Raw genomic sequence first — 16,736 nt, 5'->3', positions numbered from 1 at the left:
ACAGATGTTCCCTTTTCAGTTGTCTCTTGAAATCTGAAATGCCTGCCTGATTTTAACTCGGATACCCCTCTCTCGCCCATTCCTTTTCCAAATCAGTTGGAACATGTGTGCAAATGTGCCCACAGCATCTTTACCACCTACATTCTTTACCAAACTGGGAATAAAGAGGAAGGAACTAATGCAGTAGATTGGGGTAGAGGTTGCATCAGGAATCAGAACCCCCAATTTCAGGATTCCTCAGTCCGCTCTGGCCATCTTCTGCACCGAATCATTTCAAGTGGGAGGCCCACAGGGACCAAAACAGGTAAGGCCACAGTAAAACGCAGAATCGTTTCAGGATTATTTCATTCAAATGCAAGTGATGACTCGGAGTTTTATTTATAACCGTATGGTTTTAGTACATGCAGAATTGGACAGGAAAGGGTATGTCAACATGGTTATTGGTGTTGGGGAGGATAATAAATACCTTGGGATCATCAGTGAGAAAAAGACCCCCAAAGTCTACAATGGTTTTACTTCATTTATAACAGGAATTGAGACACAAATGGCTTTATATATTTTATGTAGTTTGACTAATCTGAATTTCCATCAAAAGTAGCTACACGGAATTTCTTTTAATTTCTGATAGCAATTTCAGAAAGTAAAGCCATCGAGAGACACCCTGAACTGGGTAAAGCCTTTGGGTTGACTGCTCTTGTAAGTTCAGGAGTATAGTATTATTTTTGTTTTAGATAATCTGCGAGGGTTTGCAAGTCTTTAACAGACTTCACTTAACAGACATCATTGTTTGAGTCTACATTCATTATAGGAAAAGTCCAGTTACTGTGCTGATTTTAAAATGGCCTTTCTGCCGGCATAATCTTGGTTTTCAAATAAAAATTTTTAGTTTAATATATAGACCTCCCGGTTTTCACCTCAGAACTTCCATTTCGATTGTTACAACAAATAATTTGTAGTACTCTATGTATTCCCTTTACTTTTCAGGGAAGTGGGTTGGGTTTCATCACCACCACTGCCACAAACAACAAACTCTAAAAGCTAAGCTCTTTCCTGTAGAATAATCAGTACTTCAAATGCTTTATTCAACACCATCCTATAGGTATACCTGGTAAACTTCCTCGGAATTTCTAGCAAGAGTTTGCAGCAACTGGACCACCTCTCTCACAGAAGATATTCTCTCTGATGGGCTCTCATTTCTGGAGGAATGAATTTTAGAGCAATGGAGGAGGATGGGGACCTTGGAAGTTGCAGCTGAAACAAGCCAGAATTCAGTGAAGTGACTGATGCAGGGCTCAGATCTCCCATCCTGCATTTCTCTTTAATTGGAGCACTGATGCCCCCCTCCCCCCATCCCAAACACATACACAGTGGGATCCTGAAGCACTTGATGTGTATGTGGATTGTCCCCTTGTAGTCTTCACCATGTGGTTTTATAGAAGGTCTCTGGTTCCATGGTGTTTTTTAGTTGTAGCTCTCCTACTTATCATAATCTCAGTGTTTAGGTTTTGGTGTCCGGAGGTGAAAGCTGCTGTGTTCATAAGCTGTGACGTCCAGAAGAGCTGGGACGAGTGAGGACTCATCACAACTCAAATTCAGATGTGTTTCAATGGCTCTGGCTGCGTAAAAAGTCTGGCAGTCCGTCCCGCTCCCCCAGCTTTCTACTCTAAACTTTGTATGGACCATGAGAGAAAGCCTCTGGCTAATGAGGTATGCTGAAGTCTGGGCTGAAGAAATAATAGCATTTGTATTGAGAACAAAGTGACCACAAAGTGTAGACAGTATGGGTCTACATTAGTAATAACGATAATAACTAATATTTGTGGGCTGCTTAGTTTATTTAGCAATTATGCCAAGCAGTTTTGTATTGATCATCACATTCATTCCTTACAACAACCTTATGAGGTAGGCAACTGTCATTTTACAAATGTGGGGGCAGTGAGGTTTGGAGTGATTATGTCGTGGGCCCGAGGTCATCTAGCTTCTAACCACTGGTGTGCAGAATGAGTGGGAAATTACTTTAGATCACATAGGTGGTAAGTAGCAGAGTCGGAATTTGAATCTAGATGTGTCTACCTCCAAATATTAACTCGTACACTGAACTGGTGGTGACCATAACTACAGGGTTAGAATCCTCTGGAGAAAGAAATATAGAATGTCCATGTGGAACATTTGAAAAAAAAAACGAGAGGAAAATGCAGAGATAAGAAAAGCAAATATATTACATGGGGGATGGAGAAAGTCAGAAATGCTTTACCTGCTAGAGGGAAGGAAAGGGAAATGATTGAATTAAAGAGAACAGAAAAACCAAGCTCTACTATTTGTCCTGGGCGGGTCATTCTAGAAAAGAGAATTCAGGGATCATTCTGAACAGTAGGAAAATTAATGCTCAGATTGTCAGGTTGACCTAAGCCCAGTATAAGAGCTCGGAAATCTAGTTTACAAGAACTCTTTCCTAGATACTCCCAGGGAGAATAAGATGTTGAAATTGAGGTTTGAGTAGTTTTATCTTGAAACCGAAGAGAAATGTGAGTAAGGACTGAGTGACAAGGACATCCACATTGTAAAAACATGCAAATGGAGTGAGGAGCAAAATGTAGAAAACCTGTTAGGAATCTGGCTATTGTGCTAAACCACGCTGAACTCAAAGGAGAAATGAAATTTTACCTATCATTACCTACCTGTCTAGTTTGCACCCTCATGCCTTTGTTATTATAGTAAAGTCATTTGAAATTTTAAGGAAGATGACTTCTCGTGCTGAAGAAGAAACCCTGGGTGGATGGGTGTCAGGAGACAAAGGGGAAAGATAATGATCCCAAGGACACAGTCTGTTGGTAGCAATGCTAGACCGTATACTAGTTGTTGATGGTAGAATGTGAGCCAGGGAAGAATGCCAGGGAACCTTCTACAAGGTCCTTTTCATCACAGCAGACCAGTTACTTACTGATCCAAAAGGTTGTTCCCAATTCAAGTTTGTCTCATTGCCAAAAATGATTTAAAATTGGCTCATTTTGACCTTTTCCAGAAGGGACAGATAAATGTAAGTTGATGTGTAGCTTCCCAATTTTGTGAAGCACAGGAGAAGAAGGAATGGGAGAATCAATACAGTTTCCTGTTTTATGGCAAAAATTCTTATTTCTTTGTGTGATGTGAGTAAGGTAGCATGAGGAGTGGTTCATATAATGAAAAATGGTAGTTGAGTGTATTTTAAACTTTCTTTAAAAAAATTAAAAAAATTTTTTTTTTACTGTTTATTTATTTTTGAGACAGAGGGACAAAGCATGAATGGGGCAGGGTCAGAGAGAGAGGGAGACATAGAATCGGAATCAGGCTCCAGGCTCTGAGCTGTCGGCACAGAGCCTGACGCGGGGCTTGAACTCACAGACTATGAGATCATGACCTGAGCCGAAGTTGGAGGCTCAACCGACTGAGCCACCCAGGTGCCCCTAAAATTTTTTTTAATGTTTTTTATTCTTGAGAGAGAGAGAATGGCAGACAGACAGACAGACAGAATGTGAGCAGAGGAGGGGCAGTGAGAGACGGAGACACAGAATCTGAAACAGGCTCCAGGCTCTGAGCTGTCAGCACAGAACCTGACACGGGGCTTGAACTCACAAACCACGAGATCATGACCTGAGCTGAAGTTGGACGCTTAACCAACTAAGCTACCCAGGTGCCCCTATTTTAAACTTTTTCTTAATGTTTGTTTTTTTATTGAGAGAGAAAGAAAAAGACAGAGAGCAGGGGAGGGGCGGAGAGAGAGAGAGGGAGAGAGAGAGAATCCCAAGCAAGCTCTGCACTGTAGGCCCAGAGCCCGATGCAGGGCTGGAATTCACAAACCTGGAGATCATGACCTGAGCTGAGATCAAGAATTGGATGCCTAACTGACTGAGCCACCCAGGCACCCCTATTTTAAAGCGGCTCTCAATCTGTGCTGTCACACAATCTCTTGAGAATTCTATGGTATTTTTGAAAGTAAAGTTTGAGGGCACACACTGTCTTATTTTCCATCTCTATCCCATGGGTCTCATAGTTAGCACTTCTCTAAATGTGCAGGACAAATTAGGATCCAGGGGTGCCTGGTTGGCTCAGTTGGTTAAGCGTCAGACTTTGGCTCAAGTCCAGATCTCACGGTTCATGGGTTTGAGACCCGCGTCAGGCTCTGTGCTGTCAGCACAGAGCCTGGAGCTTGCTTCCAATTCAGGGTCTCCCTCTCTCTCTGCCCCTCCCCTGGTCATGCTCTGTCTCTCTCTCTCTCAAAAAAAAAAAAAAAAAAAAAAAAAATTAAAAAAAAAGTTACAAAAAGAGAAATTAGGATCAATATACAATAAGAATTGGAAAGGATCTAGAGGGTGACCCCTTCTCTCACCTTATGTTGAAATCTAGAAAGATAGTCAGTTACCCTTTTCAACAAAGAGCCCCCTGAGGACCCTTCATAATTCATTCTGTATATCTTGTCTATTGACTGAACTCCCATTACTGAATAAAATGATGTCATGTCAAATAGCTCCAATTAATAGAAGGGATTTCTGGGGCAACTGGGTGTCTCAGTCGGTCAAGGGTCTGACTTTGGCTTAGGTCATGATCTCATCATTCTTGAGTTTGAGTCCCTCATCGGGCTGTCTGCTGTCAGCACAGAGCCTGCCTCAGATCCTCTGTCCCTCTCTCTCTCTGCCCTTCCCCAGCTCGCGCTCACTCTCAAAAAGAAAAATAAACATTAAAAAAAAATAGGGGGCATCTCTTCCAGAGTCTTTTAAATATTTCATATGTCTTTTGCCCTCGAAAAACTGTATGAAAATACCATTAGCCTCATTTAACAGATAGAAAACAATGTCCTAGGGTCTTTTAGAGTTTTTCTCTGTTATGCGGCATGACACTGTGAGAACTAAATTAAAAACTAAGTCAGAAAATTCTGTGTTCAAGGCTTTCCTAGCAGACCCATCACTTCTTGGGGCAAGTTATTATCTTTCCGTCTGAGTAAAGTCCACATTTGATTGTAACTCTATCTGTCCTTCTGTTTGTCTGCCTGTGAGTAGTTTATCTTTTAATCCATCAATTTATCTCCTGGCTAGTTTTCTAATACACCATAAGTTAACCAATGTTGATAAAATTTCACCCTTACTACGAGAGCTACTTGAGCAGATTGAGATGGTTGTCATATTTTTCAAATATTACATGTAGCTAACAGTGCTGTTACTGTTTAAGTGCCATGATTTCATTCTTATCTTGAAATTGTACACATACCACACCTTCTGTCATGAGGGGACAGCCTCCACTTATTAGCGCTTTTGATATTTACACTGTCTCTTGGGAGGATGTTGGATCATTTGTTTATGTCACTCTTGAAGTTATAATAACTACCTTTTTGTTCAGACAGGTGTATTTAGTGTGTTTCCCAAGCCCAACTTCCAAGAAACTAAAATCACTGACTCACTGAAAGATGTTTAAATGTCCTACTGGAGTAATCCTGGAACAAGTATGGTTTTCCATCATTGTCCTTATCTGAGTGTAAATATACACAAATTCACATATGGCAACTTTTTTTTCCACCTGAATATGTGAAAAAGTCCCTTTTCCTGCAGGTAATTTATGAATCAAAAGCAATAGGATTCTTACTTTAAAAATTTTTTTTTAAATTTTTTATGTTTGTCCTCCGTATTCTCCCCTGAAGTATCTAGTCTTTTCTCTCAAGGATGCATTTATGGAGAATATTCTGTATTCTCTTCCTTTCCCACAAGAGAGGTACTGTGAGTTGTAGGAGTTAAAACTGTATTCTTATAGCTCTTTATTCTTTTTTGCCACCGTTGACAACTCCTCCCTCTTTCCCCAAAGCATTAATGTCATTCTACTGGTTTCTGATTTGCAAAAATCAAGTAGGATCTACAAAAGTCAATAAAAATGAAAGTAATGTTTTTCATCTTGAAAGATTTACTTATTTTCTTCTTATGTGTTAGAAAGGGCACACAGATCATAGATGCTTTCCTCATTCTCCACCTTCTCCAAGTACATGGGAATGTGTTGAACAGAGAGAGAAAAAAAAAATCAAGAAAGGAAAAAGAATGAATGAATTAAAATGAGAACAAAAAGCAGAGTCAGGGTCTAGGATTGTGGTTCAACCAGATGATTCAGTTAATTTAGTAGGTTCACTTTGTGGTCATTTGTTAAGCTGAGTTCTGGATGATGGAAACAATATTTCTAAATCTTTAATGGGCATAAGCTGAGTTAAAAAAAAGACTGACTAAATCTTTTAATTATATAGAAATGATCACAGAAAAATCAAAGAAGAGAAAGATGGTTATACTGATGTGCCTGGTTGGGGGAAGATGAGAGCATACTAGAGAGTAGGATGGTTTGCAGATTAATTTTAGGAGACTGTTTTTTTTTTTTTAAGAATTTTTTTAACGTTTATTTATTTTTGAGAGAGAGAGAGAGAGAGAGAGAGAGAGAGACTGAGTGTGAGTGGGAGAGGAGCAGAGAGAGGGGGAGACACAGAACCCAAAGCAGGCTCCTAGCTGTCAGCACAGAGCCTGATGTGGGGCTTGAACTCATGAGCCAGCAGATCATGACCTGAGCTGAAGTCGAATGCTCAACTGACTGAGCCACCCAGGTGCCCCAGGAGAGTGTTTTTTGAGTCTTTTGTTTCCCACATTGAATTTAAACAGTATTGCATTTTTAAGTTGAAAATTTACTTCTAACTACAGGTTAAGTTAACGTCTCACCTCCCCAGTCATTTTATTATAATCATTTGTATTGTAAGAAATGCTGTGATTTGGCTTAAATGTTGCTATCTTATATTTTTTCCTTTAAACATATCTTTTGGAGGTTTGTAAACACTGGGAAAGTACATTATTTCCAGGTCCCTCCAAGGATTATTTCACTGAAAAGCTACAAGCCAATCAGTGAGCTTATCCTGACCTCAAAGGGCTCCCAGGATTTGAAGGAAGGCAGGGGTGAGAGTTTAGATCAGGTTCAAGGCTGTTGTCACTTTGCTTTACCACCAAACCAGCAGACCAGAGTCTCCCATAGGTAAGGGTATTTGTGAGAGTTCCTCAAAAGAGGATACATCCCAGAAGTTCCAAATTTGGGAGCCATATAGTATAGCCCATGAGGAATGAGGAGTCTGCCAGGGCAGAGGAACTTGAGCCATGATGCTGTGGTAGAAGCAGTGAGGCCCTCAAATTATCTCCTTATTACCATGTCTAAGAGTATTTACTGCCCCCTATGAACTTATTTCTGTATTCTACTTGTTACTGGATCATTGGCTTCTGCCTACCTGGCTAGGACCTATAGATAGTGAAGGACAAAGACGTATGTGGGGCTGAGGAATAGAGGGAAAACAACAAAAATAGACATTTCTTTGTGAAATGAAAAAAATTCAATTATCTCTAAAATAGGATGAATTACTGATCTGGATAAAATTCATTGATTTTAATTGATTTATTATGTCTGATTTCCTACCTCACATTATAAGCAGTTTTCTGAAAACTATGAAATTGACATAAATTAGACCTTCAAAACAACTGATATTCAACGGGTCTGTGATATAATAGCCGTATTTATTTATTTATTTATTTATTTTACTATTAGGTGTTAGTTGATAAACATTACTGTTGAGCTGAAAAAATATCTCACTGTTTTGGAAGTCATTGATGGTGGTTTTCATTCTTTTTTTCTTTTCCTTTTTTATTTTTGTGAAATGTTTATTTATTTTTGAGAAGGAAAGAAAGAGACAGAGCGTGGGTGGGGGAGGGGCAGAGAGAGCGGGAGACACAGAATCAGAAGCAGGCTCCAGGCTCTGAGTTGTCAGCACAGAGCCAGACACGGGGCTCGAACTCACCAACTGCGAGATCATGACTTGAGCTGAAGTCCGACACTTAACCAAGTCGGACGCTTAACCGACTGAGCCACCCAGGTGCCCCCATTATTATTATCAACAATGGCTTTTGTTAAGGTTTTTATTCTTGCCAGATTTTTATTCTTTATATTTGAGTTTATACTTACTAAGACAAAGCTTATAACAAATAAGTTGTCCTAAGCTAAATCAGGGCTATCCACTTAGAAGTAAAATGCCTCAACTTTATGCTGGTGCTTTGTTTCATTTGATTTTTCACCATTTTTAATTAAGAAAGAGTTTAAAACAGTCACATAATTATGAGCATATTCTCTCTGTCTATATTCTGTTTTTCACATATAGAGAAACTAATATATAAACATTCCTAGTAGGAGGTCCATGTAAAGCATTATGATTTTAGATAGGTCACCCTGCATAAATGTATGGATAAATATTTATGCACATATATACATATGCTATGTATCAACATTTCTTGTAAGTCCTATCTGCTTATAGTTTTAACTACAAAAACAAATAAAAAATGAGATAAGTAATAACCAAACTGGGAAAACTCTCTGACTCATATAGAGAACTGAAATATAAATTCTTTAAGTACTTCTAATTTATTTATCAAAGATGTCTCATTCCTTAGTGAGCTCACAAAATCCATAAGCTCTAGCACAAAGTTTAACTGCACACTACATTTGATATAGGATAATGCTTAAAATTTTAAAGTAACACCTTATATTTTTGCAAAGCAATCTCTGAAGTGTTGCTGAATTGTAACAGAACAAACAATTCAGTTCAGACTCTCTCTGCCTCTCCTACCCCTAATCTCCTCATTCATAGAGGTGATTTTCCTATAATAGTGATAGCCAGTTAGGATATATTTAATAAAGGATTGACTCTTAATTTAAGTAAGAGCAAAGTCCCCATGGTAAGATTCTTAGTAAGGGTTATGAGGAAGCTTTACATTTTTTCTCCCCAAGAACACCTTGACACAGTTACACATAATTAAAAAAGTATATGGCTTTATTTGAAGCGGACTCTTCTTCAGAAGAGTATTGGTAAGAGTTAATGAAAACCTCTTTGCCTCAGACCAATTAAAAAAATAAGTGACATGGTCTTAGTAGCATAAAATGACGTGTTGGAATATTCTTAGATGACGTCTCATGTGCTAATTCCAATTACTAGATTGTTTTGGCCCTGGGAAGGTAAAAACTAATCCCTTTTCATTCATCTTAATACTCTATGTCAAAAGGTCTGGCTAATTATGCCACTGTATTGAAACTGTATTGGAAATACAACAAATTTAGATTTTATGAAAAAAATGATCTCCCTCTGAATATAATGTTCCACATGAACATTAGCCGGTCTGGATTACATTCACTTTCTTTTGAAATGTATTTATCAACGTTTATTTATTTTTGGGACAGAGAGAGACAGAGCATGAACGGGGGAGGGGCAGAGAGAGAGGGAGACACAGAATCGGAAACAAGCTCCAGGCTCCGAGCCATCAGCCCAGAGCCCGACGCGGGGCTCGAACTCCCGGACCGCGAGATCGTGACCTGGCTGAAGTCGGACGCTTAATCGACTGTGCCACCCAGGCGCCCCTGAAATGTATTTATATAAAAAGAAACAAGAAATCTGATTTGTTGTACTGTTGAATCAAAGCTGTGGGGAAGGTTTGGACAATAAAACTTCTTCAAACAGGGGCGCCTGGGTGGCTCAGTTGGTTGAGCGTCTGACTGCAGCTCAGGTCACGATCTCACAGTTCGTGAATTCGAGCCCTGTGTCAGGCTTCGTCTGACAGCATGGAGCCTGGGGCCCGCTTTGAGTTCCCTGTCTCCCTCTCTCTCTGCCCCAACCCTGTCATTCTCTCTCTCTCTCAAAAACAAATAAACATTAAAAAAAAAAAACCTCATAGAATATTAACACAACACAAATTTATCTCAGAAAACATTCATCATACATCTTGATATCTTGGGTGAAGAAGAAGTAGTCACAATAAGTAAATTTGGGGAAGGTGAACATGACAATGGAATAGACTTCTTATTCTTAAGCATATGTACTCTCATTATTTTATTTAAATCACAGCAGATTAGAATGAGTTTCTAGTTTTCAGCCTGACTTTGTAAGAAAGAGGGGAGTCTACGTGCACTTGCATTCAGTCCTAGCATGCAAATTCCAAAATATCTGAAGAGTCCTTTTGTGAGTCAGCAGAGGGGCCGAGTTTCACGTCAGAGGACTTTAGTAGCAGCTTCTCTGCTCCTGCTCCCTGGTCTTCCGTCACCTGGTTGCTCACATCCAAATATCTTGTGGCCTGCATTCCACAGTTAGAGACAAAATAATTGGAAGGCTGCCACAGGTGGCATTTTGGTTATGAATCATTTCAGTTTTATCAATAAACATCTATAAATGACAAATTCCTTGCCTGGAAGGGTTACCAGTAAGAGGGAAAAGAAAAGTGCAGGGAAGCAGGTGAAAAGTGAAGTTCAAACACTTTGCAACTTTGGTTAAGATCAGATCTATTTACTCTCCCCTGGGCAGGGCAAACAGAAAGAAAAGACGTGTACCAGGCAGCTGCCGCTAAATGCCTTCCATACCTTCTCCACGTGGGTCTACTCTATTCCCCCATGGCATTCTTTCAGTTTTCCTATTTTCCACAAAAGCCAGACAGGTTCTGGAAGGTTAAATGACTTTTTCTTTTTCTTTTTTTTTTTTTTTTAATTTTTTAATGTTTATTTTTGAGACAGAGAGAGACATAGCATGAACGGGGGGAGGGCCAGAGAGAGGGAGACACAGAATCTGAAACAGGCTCCAGGCTCTGAGTTGTCAGCACAGAGCCCGACGCGGGGCCCGAACTCACGGACCGCGAGATCACGACCTGAGCCGAAGTCGGCCGCTCAACCGACTGAGCCACCCAGGCGCCCCCTTAAATGATTTTTTCAAGATCTCATAGAGTTGGCACAAATTTCAGATGGAACCAAGTCTCCAGAAACCCGTGCGCTTGCTTTTCCGGCACGGAGTCTCCCTACAGCACAGAAGAAAATCGGGTATGCCTGGTGGCAAACAAGTCTGCTTTGCTTCTTCAGATTAGTTTTGCCAAGTTTCTTCCTTCTTTCCTTTTTTTTTTTTTTTTTTTTTTTCCCTTTTGAGTAGGATTGACTTTGTATAGAGCATGGTGAGATTGGAAGAGTCCTCAAAGAACATCCCACACAACCCCTCTTTTACGGATTAGAAAGCTGAGGCTCTGAAAGCATAAATGAATCATCTAAGATCACACACCCGGCTGTCAAAATTGCTGGGACAGGTACCCATTGTTCTTTTCTGGTATGCTCTATGAGGCATCGCTATACAACCTCTCATTTTAGTATTTTCCTTGATGGCTGGGGTGGAGTGAGGTTCTAAAATAGCGTACTCCTCCATTTATGTTCCCATTTTGTTTACTTGTTCTTCTGATGGTAGGTTGAATGGTAGTACCCTAAAATATATGGCTACATCCTAATCCCTGGAACCTGTGAAGGTAATTTATTTGGGAAAAGGGTCTTTGCAGATGTAGTTAAGTTAAAAGTTAAAAAAAATTTTTTTTAATGTTTATTTTTGAGAGAGAAAGAAACGGAACAAGGGCAGGGGAGGGGCAGGGGGAGAGGCAGGGGGAGAGGGAGACGCAGAATCCGAAGCAGGCTCCAGGCTCTGAGCTGTCAGCACAGAGCTGATGTGGCGCTTGAACCCACGAACCGTGAAATCACGTCCTGAGCCGAAGTCGGACGCTTAACCGACTGAACCACCCAGGTGCTCCCCTTAAATTAAAAATCTTGAGATGATGAAATCATCCTGGATTATCTGGGCAGGCCTTAAATCTAATAAGGTGGTTTTATCAGAAAGGCAGAAAAAAAAATCTGAGACTGAGTGAAGAGGAGAAGACCTAGAGGAGAATTTGATGTGAGGGCAATGTGAACATGGAGACAGAGATTGGAGCGATGTGACCAGAAGCCAAGGAAGCCAAGGAATGCAGACAGCTATCAGAAGCTGGAGAAGGCAAGGAAGGATTCTCCCCTAGAGCCTCGGGAGGGAGTGCGGCCCTGCCAGCACCTTGGTTTCTGACTTCTGGCTTCTAAAACTATGAGAGAATACATTTCTGTTTAAGCCACCCAGTTTGTGATAAATTGTTACAACAGCCGCAGGAAATTAATACGGTAGGGGGAAGAACTGATATTATAGAACTGATGTTATATAGAAATGATGTCCTATCATTCCTGACTTCACAGACTCGCAGGGGAGTGGGTATCTACTGGTGGCAGTGGATAGTTGAAGAGCTTCAGGGACAGATGAGTGTCCTTGTTCTGATATTGATAGGCAATAACGGCCTTCTGGAAAGTGACAGGGATGTTATAAGAAAACTCCCCCCTCAAAAGGCTTGGGAACATCAAGTCAAATCAAGTGAAGGTGTGAGAGAGGGGCGGGCCATTCTCTGTTTTGTGTTGACATTCCTTCAGCCTTGGTGCCCTGGCACTGCTTCCTGGACACCTGTGAGCCCTATGAGCTCCCCAGCCTGAGAACTCTCTTTCCTTCTTTCTTCTCACCCTTACTCAACCTGCCTCATTTCCTCAGGGCTCTTTCCCTAGAGCTAACCCCCGCCTTCACATGAATATATTGCCAGGAGTTTATACATCATGGTTATACCTGTTTTAATCAGACTTCTTTTTCACAACTGATTTTTGGATGCATTAACCCCCGCAGAGAAATCAGTGGGGATTTCGTGCAGGTTCCACGCCAGCCTAAGGGGGAGACATTTTGAAGAGAGAAGAACATTCTTCCTGTCCTTCCTGTCATGTCCATCAAGGCCAGCCCAGTTCCTGAGTACCACTATGTGTAGATATTTTCTTACAGTCTCAGTTGTATTGGGAGTAGAAACCCTGAACAGAGAAGAAAAGAAGCTCTTCCATCTGGGCTGGACTATCCATGAATTTCTAGAGGTGATATAATGTTGTTTGCCTCCTGGTAAGCTTTCTACTTGGACATGATTTCCTTTTCTCTCATTCACTTACTGAGCCTCTCTGTGCCTCAGTGTCCTCATCTGTAAAATGGAGACAACAATGGAGCTTTCCTTAGAGGAAAAGCTTGTTGTGAGGATTAAATCAGGTAATCTAGGTAAAGCTTTTAGAGTAGTTCCTAGCACACAGGAAATGTTAGCTATTAGTATTTACTCCAGAGAAGTACCTACTCTCATTCCTTGTTTCTGTGAGTTGGTCATCTGTGTGTACTCCCAACCTTTGGACCAATTCCTTGCTCCTCCTGGTGAAGCATTTGCCTAGGGACAGCCATTACTCAAAGTTCCTTGATTGTGGGGAGCTATTCTATTAAAAGTCCTGAGCATGAGGGGAGTTGATCTCTTTCTTTTCACTTCCCACTTGGAGAAGTGGAGACGGTGACCTGGGCAAGTGTGTCAGCCTCGTGGTCCCTTCAGGATGAGGCTGAACACTGAGAATGAACAAGCTCATTCGGGTTCTCACAGTAGCCTAAGTCCTCTAACCCAGTCGGTATGGGTAATAAAGTTGGTAATTTCACTCATTAGCTGACTCTTTTGTCTTACTTCTTATTGGTTCCGTGCTCAAGTTGAGGTCCTTCAAAAAACCCAGTGACTGTTAGTGTCCGGGAAAATCTTAGGCCAGGGTGGATGGGGTCTCGTTTGAGGGAAAACACCCCGTGTCTCAGTAGGTGCCTCAAATCCTTCGCAGCGTTTGAAGGCACAATGCAAGGCTGAAGACCCATGCTCTCCTCTTCCCGCTATTCATCCACAGAATTAACTTGTCTTGTCTTTCTAAGACTTGCTAAGTTAATCAGCAAGGGAAGAACAACTGAAGTCTCTCCTTATTTAAGCCATGCCCTCCCGGGAAAGGAGCCTTTAAAGACACACCAACAATTCCATGCTGTGGAATGAGAAAACTGTGCCGTGGAGGGATCACAAACAGAAGGTTTTTATTCCTGAGCAAGCAAATGAAAATTCAGCAAACAAATCAAAGAATCAAGATAAAGACCTAAAAGATGAAATGGGAACACGAACTATATAACAATGAACATAAAACAAAATCCTCTCAACACTCTGGCAATTACTCTGGTCCTGTGGTGAGTCAGAGTGAGCAAAGTACTCCTAGAGGGAAGTGTTCATTTTTGTTGAAATATGAACATCTTGCATCTATATATTACGTTGTGCCGCACAAAGTGCCCTCACACCTGTTTCCTTATATGATTTTTATGTGAACTCTGGTGTTTGTAAGGGATTTTCCTCCCCTTATTATAGATGTGGGGGAAAAAGGACATTTGGGAAAGAAAAAAATTACCTGACCTATAGCTGGTCTGATGATGGATGTCTGATCCCACAATAGACAGAAGTTCTCTTTAATCACACAGCCATTTCTGCCACTTTTGGTAATGGTAGGAATGTTACTTAAGCTAATTTTTCTTTTTTCATGTCTTGGGGACTATGAAATCTGCCTTCCAAATTACGACTTTGAAAAAAAACCTTTCACTCTCTAGCATTTTGGAAACACGTGAATTCTTCTACTAGTGCCTGAATTCAGAGGATTTTTCTCCATAGGTTTATAAATGGGAAATATGGATTTGCTCATTTTAATAATGATTCAGAATAAGAGGATTGTCTCTCTAGTTAAACCCAAGGGAGTAATAAAAACTGTTTTCATTGATGAGTGTATACAAGTTGTATGACTAGGAACAGAAAAATTGAAGACCTGAAATGAGTTAGCTGTTGGTTTTATTACAGAAACCACCTTATTTTTAGGATTAACACTGGAGCTATCAGATGCGGATCAATGAAGGCATTAGCATGGTACTTTAAATACAAAAGTGTTTGAGAAAGTAGTAGTAAATTTTTCTCTCGCTGGGACTTGTCCTCACTATTAGTAAATGGATGTCACCAGCAGGTTGTGCTGGAACTTCCACCTATGAAGGTATTAAGACATGTTTTCTTCACTTACTACTGGGCAGATATCCTCTGCTTGCTTGCTCCTTAGGACAAAGTTCCAGAAGATACTCTATTCTGTGGTTGTGGTTGGCAATACCTGACAAGAGTTTTCTGAATCTATCTTTTTTTTTTTTTTTTTAGTTTATTTATTTATTTTGAGAGAGACAGAGTCAGTGCAAGTGGGGTAGGGGAAGAAGGAGAGGGAGACAGAGATTCCCAAGCAGGCTCCACACTGCCAACGCAGACCCTGATGAGGGGCTTGAACTCATGAAACTGTGAGATTATGACCTGAGCTGAAACCAAGAGTCAGATGCTGAACCGACTGAGCCACCCAGGTGCCCCAACACAACTGAATCTATCTTTGGTCGAGCCTTCTGACAATCTGTCTCCCTACTTCACAGCTCTTTCATTTCTGGTTTTCTTTGTCTTAGCTTTTTGGTCTCTAGTAGGGAGTTAGGGCAACCCACTACTCTGGCTGGCTTATTGGGGGTCGTTTCTGATCTCATTCCAATAAATCCTATTTCCTAGAGCAGATTTTCCTCCCCCTCCCCCTTTGTATTATGTTAAGCTGACTCTTCCAGTTGATGCCGTGGTCTGTAATTAACTCTGAGTGTTACCATTCTAGGAGATCCTGAAGCATTTCTTTCTTCCATCAGCTCAGATGAGATGCCCCCTCACCATTACCTATACTGGTCTTAAGTTTCTATTGTTAAACAGTTGTTCTTTTGCCACATTTGGGGGTGAAACAAACTGCTTATTTCCTACTGAAATGGAAGCTGCTGCTTCTTCTATATATTTTTCCCCAAGTTCACTTGTTTCCTTCTTTGGGATGCAGTCCCCTATTACTTGAATCATTTGCTTTCATTTGTGTCAGTTTTGACAGTTACCCCAATAAGATATAAGGGAATATTACCTCAATAATGGATTAGCAATCAAGGCAATTGAAACGACTATTGCACTAGCCAATAAATGTAATAACTTTTTAACTGGTACATTCGGTAGAGACATCACAGTATTCTATGGAGGTCAAACAAGCAAATAGGTAGTACTAAGGAAAAAAAAAATAAAGGGGAACTATTGTAAAAGCACGATCATTGCAGAGGTTAGAGTAAATTCAGATCCTATAGAGGCACCAATTTTTTATAGAACATAGCAATTCAGGATGTTTAGTTCTTAAAAAAAACAATCTTGGGAGGTTATTTGACTATTGGGACAGAGATGTTTAGGTGTTTTTCAATACTAGTTTCCATTTCTTCTTCTTCAGTAATAGAATCTTTAAATTTTAATGGAGCAAATGCCTGCCCAGAATAAACAAGAACTCCTAGCTTTCCTTGCAGCTAGGTTTGCCATATGACTAAATTCTGGCCAACAAGATGTAAATACTAGTGATATGAAAAATTTGCAGGAAATTTTGTTAAAATAAAAGGTTGTATTCTTCCCTTTATCTTTTTTACCTTCTAGGTGTCTGGGATGCAGAAGCGATGATTGGAGATAGAGCAGTTATCTTGGTCCATAAGGCAAATTAAGAAGAGAGGCCATCCTATTATAAACAAGATAGAAACAGTTTGAGTTCTTAACAACATGGGCTACATATGAGCTATATTGACATTTCCTCCTACTTGAGCTTTACCTTGGGAGAAAAATAAATTTTTCTTGTTTAAGCTGTTATTATTTTGAGAGTTCTTTCATTTGCAGCCAATCATACTATTAACTACAGAGCTTACAAGAGTGTAGTGGGTTCAACTGTGTCCTCCAGAAACATATATCCAAGTCCTATCCCTGGTACCTATGAATGGGACCTTATTTGAAAACAGGATCTTTGTAGATATAATTAAGGATCTTGAGATGAGGTCAGTTTGGATTTTGGATGGGCTCCAAATCCAGTGATGTGTCCTTATAAGATGGAGACTAGACACACAGACT

Source organism: Felis catus, chromosome B1 (assembly GCF_018350175.1).
Source record: "Felis catus isolate Fca126 chromosome B1, F.catus_Fca126_mat1.0, whole genome shotgun sequence".
Classification (NCBI taxonomy): domain Eukaryota; kingdom Metazoa; phylum Chordata; class Mammalia; order Carnivora; family Felidae; genus Felis; species Felis catus.
The sequence above is the reverse complement of the archived record's forward strand: the minus strand, read 5'-3'. Positions refer to the sequence as shown.